Source organism: Chrysochloris asiatica, unplaced genomic scaffold (assembly GCF_000296735.1).
Source record: "Chrysochloris asiatica unplaced genomic scaffold, ChrAsi1.0 scaffold00411, whole genome shotgun sequence".
Lineage (NCBI taxonomy): Eukaryota > Metazoa > Chordata > Mammalia > Afrosoricida > Chrysochloridae > Chrysochloris > Chrysochloris asiatica.
This window is the reverse complement of record NW_006408929.1, coordinates 202,766-210,287: the sequence shown is the minus strand read 5'-3', so window position 1 is coordinate 210,287 and position 7,522 is coordinate 202,766.

Below are 7,522 nucleotides of genomic sequence, written 5' to 3'. Positions count from 1 at the left end.
ACGGATCTCTTCCAATCAGTCAGCCAGATAGTTACTTTCAAATTTCTTGGCAGAGATGAATGAGTGCCTCCTGTGCCACCTCACTGTCTTGAAAGATTTCAATTTTGATTCCATCAATTCCTGGTGCCTTGTTCTTTGCCAATTCCTTCAATGCACTTTGGACTTTCTCCTTCGGTATCATTGGCTCTTGATCATGTGCTACCTATTAAAATGACTGAATATTAACCATTTCCTTTTGGTACAGTGACTCTGTGTATTCCATCCATCTTCTCTTGATACTTCCTGAATCATTCAATAATTTGCCCAAATAATCTTTCAATAACGAAAGTCGAGGCTTGAATTTTTTCTTCAGTTCCCCCAGCTTGAGAAATGCTGAACATGTTCTTCCTTTTGGTTTTCTGATTCCAGATCTTTGCATATTTTGTTGCAATAATTGGCTTTATCTTCTCGAGCTGATCTTTGAAATTTTCTGTTCAGCTCTTGTACTTCGTCATTTCTTCCATTTGCTTTAGCTTCTCTACACTGGAGATCAAGTTTCAGTGTCTCTTCTAACATCCATTTTGATCTTTTCCTTCTTTCTTGTCTTCGGGATGACATCAAGAACATCATATATGAAGAAAGCAAAAAGTCATTAAGAAGAATTCATTGGTATTGCAAAATTCTATCATGCAATAGGCATTGTTCTATCATCAAGGCCATATTTTCCAGCAACGGATCCTTCTTCTTTGTTTTCAATCGTTGCATATCAATCACTAGTAATTAATAGTACATCTTGATTGCGTTTTTATCCATTTCAGACTAATGAAGTTGGTAGAAGTCTTCAATTTGATCATCACTGGCTCAAGAGATTGGTGCATAAATGTGAATAATAGTTGCATTAACTGATCTTCTTGGTATCGGTATGGATATTATCCTATAACAGACAACTTGGTTCTTTAAGGCTGGTTTTGAAATGTTCATTTTGATGATGAATGCAATGCCATGCATCTTCAGTTTGTCATTCCTGGCAGAGTAAACCATGTGGTTGTCAGATTCAAAATGACAAATACCAGTTAATTTAAACAAAACCAAATGCTGGCAATGGTGTGGAGAAACTGAGACCCTCTTACATTGGTAGTGGGATTGTAAAAACATTCCTGTTTTTGTAATATAAGAAGTACTATGAAACCATGCAAAGTTATTTTGACTTAATGTACTTATACTGAAGATATTACACATTGTTTTCTCATTCACAGAATATATTGGGAACTTTTCAGTCCTTGTACTGTACTTAAAAACTTGGCCTCATGTAGGTGAATTAGGAGAACTGTTGGATTCACATATGTGAATGAAGGAAACTATATTTTGTTTTCTTACTCACATAAAAAAAGTTATCCTGAAGTTATGCTGTCAGTGATAGGACAATATCTATAAACCTACAAGGAAGACTACTCTGTATGACTATTATTCAAATATATGCACCACCGTGCTCTTGTTGTTCTTCAAACCATATAAATGTTTGTTGTTGTTGTTGTTGTTGTTGTTTAGTGCCGTTGAGTCGGTTCCGACCCATAGCGACCCTATACAGTGTTTCTGAGGCTGTAAATCTTTACGGGAGCAGAATGCCTCATCTTTCTCCCGCGGAACAGCTGGTAGTTTCGAACTGCTGGCCTTAAGGTTCACAGCCTGATTCGTAACCACTATGCTACCAGAGCTCCTTATATAAATGTTTAACCTTTACCAAATATGCACACCAACCTCCCAAATGAGGAAATGTGTGCATTGTTAATGCCATCGAGTGGGTTCCGATTTATTGTGACCCTGTACAGGGTTTTCAAGGAGTGGCTGGGGAGTTTGAACTTCCAATCTTGTGGTTCAAACCAACTTTGAGGTTGAGTGTTTATCCTATGATACATAGGGCTGCACTACCTTATTATACTTATTAAATCTATATGCTGAGCAAATAATCTGAGAAGTTTTGCTATGTGAAGAACACAGCATCAGGGTAAGAGGAAGAGTAATTAGCAAGTTGACTTATCAAAGTTACAAATCCTTAGTAGATATAAACAAACACTTTGAGGGAATGAGTTGCTAGGCCTGGGGGCTCAGGACTATAGTCTCAGAAGACACGTAGGTTAATTGGCATAACATAGTCTATAAAGAAAATTCTCTACAACTGTACTTTGGTGAGTAGTGACTGCAGTCTTGTAAATGATCATCTAAGGGGCTACTATTGGTCTTTCCCTGTCTGGAAGAAAGCAAAATGATGAAAATTAAAGATGCATGAAACTATTAATACAATGGAATAATGGACCACATGAACATCAATCTCCTGGACTACATGGTATCTGGTTACCACTAATAACTACTCTGAAAGGAATCACATTAGAAGATACTGGATAGAGTGAAAGAAAAATGTAAACAAAATTCACAGTCATAAAACAAGACCAGATTTAATGGTCTACTAGTCTACTGGAAGCTCTGAGACTACGAAAATGGACTCATCTCCATGGCTCAATTTTCAAGCAAACAATGATGGGTCTGTAACGGATCAATAACTCCTAGAAGATATACACACCTTGGAATAATCAATCAAGTGAGGTCAGTAGGACAACATTTACCCAAGGACAAAATTCAGAAGGGTTAGAAAAGAAGAGGAATGGAAGTAGAAAACACAGAGAGAAAGTGGGAAATGTGACATTACATTATAGTGGTTGCAATCAATGACACGGGACAAAATATGTATGAAATGGAAAACTGATCTGCTCTGTAAAGCTTCACAATAAAAAAGTTTAAAGAAAACAAAAACACAACCTGCCATATGCAGATGACACAACTTTGCTTGCTGTAAGTGAAGAGGATTTTAAACACTTATTGATAAAGGTCAAAAACTACATCCTTCAGTACAGATTACACCTCAACATAAAGAAAACAAAATTTAATACAACTGGATCAATAATCAATGTCATGATAAATGGAGAAAAGAATGAATTTGTCAAATATTTCATTTTGCTTGATTTATAGTCAATGCTCATAGAAGCAAAAGTCAACAAATAAAGGCTATTGCATTGTAAAAATATGTTGCAAAAGACCTTCTTAAAGTATAAAAAAGCAAAGATGTTACTTTGAGGACTAAAGTGTGCCTGACTCAAGCTGTAGTATTTTCAATTGTCTCATATGTATGCAAAAATTGGACAAATTAATATGAAAAACTGAAGAAGAATCGATGTCTTTGAATAATGGTATTTGCAAAGAATATTGATTAATACTGCCAGAAGAATGAACAAATCCACTTTGAAAGAACTATGCTCCTTAGAATCGAGACTTCTCATGAGCTTTGGACATGTTGTCATTAGGGACTAGTCCTGGTAGTATAGTGGATTACAACTAGAGCTGTTCATTGAAAGATCAGTATCTCAAATCAGACAGATGTTCCATGGGAGAGAGATGAGACTTTCTGTTCTTGTAAAGATTTACAGACTTAGAAACCCTATACAGGATTAGTATGAGTCAGAACTGACTCAGTGACACACAACCACCAATCACAATCCCTGCAGAAGATATAATGCTTGCTAAAGTAGAGGGTGAGTAACAAAAAGAAGACCCTCAACTAGTTGGAATGACAAAGTAGCTGCAACAATGGTATCAACAAAGAAACAATTGTGAGGATGACACAGGACCGGGTATTATTTCATTGTGGTGTATATGGGATCTCTGTGTCAGAGCCAACTCTACAACATCTAATAAAAACGACAATATAGTTAATATTAGGAACTGTCATAAGGTATAAAATACTTGCTGACATCAAGTTGATTCCAACTCATATTGAACATTTAGGACGAGGTAGGATTCTTCTAGAGAGTTTCCAAGGCTATAAATCTTTACTGAAGCTGACTGTCGCATCTTTTTTCCAAAAAGCGGCTTGTTAGCAGTCAAGACTGCTAAGTCAACCACTGCATCACAACAGTATTCATATTTCTGTTTCTAAGTTAATACTAAGAATGCTTGTGATGCTGTGTGTTAGGTGTTGGGCTGCTAACTGCTAGGGTGGTAGTTCAAACCCACCTGCCACTCTATGGGATAAAAATAAAACTGTCTGAATCGTAGTGAAATATGGGACTTGAGATCATTATAGAAACATGCAGAACTCGATGTCTAGTAGGATCACCATTAGACATCGATCACAAGGTTGGCAATTCAAACCTAACAGCAGCATCTCAGAACACTCTGACTCAGAACCAACTGGATGGCACTTAACAATGTCTATGAAGGACAGTGAAATATTTAATTAGGCACTTCTAGAGATAGCCTTTGTAACTCTGACCAAATGACTGAGTTGTTGTTGTGGTGGTGGTTTAGTGCTGCTGAGTCAGTTCCAATCCACAGAGCCCCTATATAGGGTTTTCTAGGAATGGCTGGTACACTTGAACCACCGACCTTGTGGTTCAAGCCAACTTTGCAGTCCAGAGCATTAAACTGCAGTGCCACATCTGCAGTGCCAAACCCTGTCCAGGGTTTCCGAGGCTGTAAACCTTTATGGGAGCAGAAAGCCTCCTCTTTCTCCCATGAAACAGCTGGTAGTGTTGAACTGCTGACCTTGTGGTTCTCAGCCCAATTAGTAACCACTACACTACCAGAGCTCCTTAGAATAGAGTAAGACTATGCAAATAAGTTGCTTGTGGCTACCAAGGGAACTGTGCAGCATGTTAATGCAAATAAAGTTCATGGTATCCTTGTAGAGAATTTTGTCATTAAGTGTCATAGAGTCAGTTCCAATTCATAGCAAGCCTGTATAGGGTTTTCCAAGGGGCAGGCATCTGATGAGCAGCTGGTGGGTTTGAACCACTGATGTTGGTAAGCAGTCCAATGCTTATCCTACAACATCACACCAGGACTCTCTTGTAGGGAGTTGTGTAAATGAAGTCTGTGAAACCTTAACAAGGAGATTGGTTAGTTTTGCTATCCCATTGACATAAAATCCCAGAGGCAGACAGGGGACCTGACTACCACCAAGATGAAGAGATAGAAGTGGGGCCAGTTGTTTTGTTCTTGGGTCCCTACACTAGAAACTTCCTAGACCCAAGAGAAAGAAAGTTATAACACAAGACAGAAGTCCTGGTGTGGTGCTGTGGTTTAATGCACTGAACTGCAAAGTCACTTTGAACCACAAGGTTGGTGGTTCAAGCTCACCAGCTGCTCCTTGTAAACATATACAGGGTCACTATGGGTTGGAACAGACTCAAAATTACTTAACAACAACAAACAACAACCCAAGAAACAATGAGAGACAGCAGAAAACAGTGTCAGTAGAAGCCCAGAAGCAAGCGACAGTGAGAGACAACACAGTGGGCTGCCCTGCCACAGAGCCAGAAAGGCAAGGAAGCATATTCAGGCAGAAGGCTCCCTGGCAGAGAGGAGTGCCTCTAGGCACTTGAAAGAGCTAGGTTGCTTGCTGATCCACTGAGGGAAGAAAACGAGTATTTTGGGAGTGAGGCATACTGGTGCAGTAGGATGCCCCCAGGCACTTATTAGTGGCAATAAAGTGCTTTGTTTGTTATAGTTGTCCTGCCAGGCTGGCCCAAGAAGCCTAAGAGGATAGGAACAGGCCTGCCTGTGGGCATGTTTTCGAAGAGGCTGTACTGATGGAAGAATGTATTCTGAGTTTTCCCTGTTTCTGAACTGTAACCCTCTGCTTCCCTAATGAGCCTTGTAATTGTGAGTACTGTCAGAGACTCTGTGTCTACTTCAATGTAGTATTGAACCTAGCAGAAGGGTAGAGAGTGCTGCGGGAGAGACAGTTGGTGTCAGAATTGGTAAAAAGTTTGGAGAGTGAAAGTGTGCCTGATCTTTGCCTTTGGACAGTTAACCTTGGTTCTCTTTCCTTTGGTTAAGTTAGATGAGGTCTGAGGCTGCTTTTGTCATACCGTTATTTTTACAGCCTGAAATGCTAATTAAGCTGATTGTTGTTGTTGCTGTTAAGTGCTGTCATCCAGTTAATTCCAACCCCCAGGGACACTGCATAGGGTTTCCAAGGAGCAACTGGTGAGCTTGAACCAATGACCTTGGAGTTCAAACCAACTTTGCAGTCCAGCAGATTAACCCACAAAGCCACACCAGAACCCCAATTAAGCTGATTGTTGTTGTTGTTGTTGTTAAGTGCCGTCGAGTCAATTCCAACCCATGGCATCCCTGTACAGGGTTTCCAAGGAGCAACTGGTAAGCTTGAACCACCAACCTTGCAGTTCAAATTACTTTGCAGTCTGACACATGATCCCACAGCACCACACTAGGACTCCATTAAGCTGATTACTACTCAATAAAGTACTCAAAAAAGAAATACCTCAAAAAATTACTTTCCTAAAGTGCACTTCTTTCTCAACTATAAACTCTACTACACAAAACGGGATTAGAAAGGCCAGGATAGCTGAGGTAGAGCAAATCTTAAAAATTAGATTGTTAAGAGATTGTAGACTGGTGACCCTTAGGCTGCAAATAGCCCACAAGTTTGATTCCTGGACCTATATATCTTTTTTTTTTTTTTTGGCTTGGTAAAGTGGAAGGCCAGCAAAAAAGAGGAAGACCCCCAACAAGATTTATTTGCAGAGTGACAGCAGCAATGGGTACAAGCATAGCAGCAATTGTGAGGATGGTGCAGGACACGGCAGTGTTTCGTTCTGTTTTACATAGGTCGCTATGAGTCAGAAACAACTCGACGGTACCTAACAACATATCATTTTTTAAAACAGCTTTTTTGAGGTATAATTTTGTTAGCTTGTTGTTAACTACGGTTAAGTTGCCCATAACTCATAAATGAAACACACCTGGTCTTCCTCCAGCTTCAAGACCAGTTGCAGATAGGACTATTGCGATCCATAGATCTTCATTGGGAGATTTTCAGAGACAGATCATCTAATCTTTTCTTTTAGCCATTTTAGCCTGTACTCTCTGCTGACAGCTGTTCAGCATTCTAGCAACACTAGAGCTTTCACTGACAGATGGGTAGTGGATGTGCTTCAGTTGCACTGACTAGAAATCAAGCCCACATGGAAGATGAGGATTCTAACATTGAACAGTGCACCACTGCCTTGGAGGCATAATTGATGTCTTAAAATCCACTACTATTTTAATGGATTGAGTTGCAATACTCATAAAATCTAAACTTGTGATTAATCTTGAAAAAGTAAAGCATTTTTCAAGAAAAGGTCTGAATTTGCCTATGGTTAAAATTAGCTGGAACCAAACAGTATTTTTTTTAATATAAGAAATGAATTCTCTAGTTTGTCATAATCTTCTCGATACCTTCTTTTGTCTTATATCCAGCCTGCTTTAGTCTTTAAGTTACCATCAGGACCATGCATGCATTTTTCTGTGATACTTATTCTAAGTCCAATTCTATTTAATAAATGAATATTGTTGTTAAGTGTTGTTGACTTAGTTCTGTCCCATACCGAACCTGCAGAGAGCTTCCGAGGAGTAGCTGGTGAGATTTAACCATCAACCTTGAGGTTCAAACCAACTTTGCAGCCCAGTGAATTAACCCATA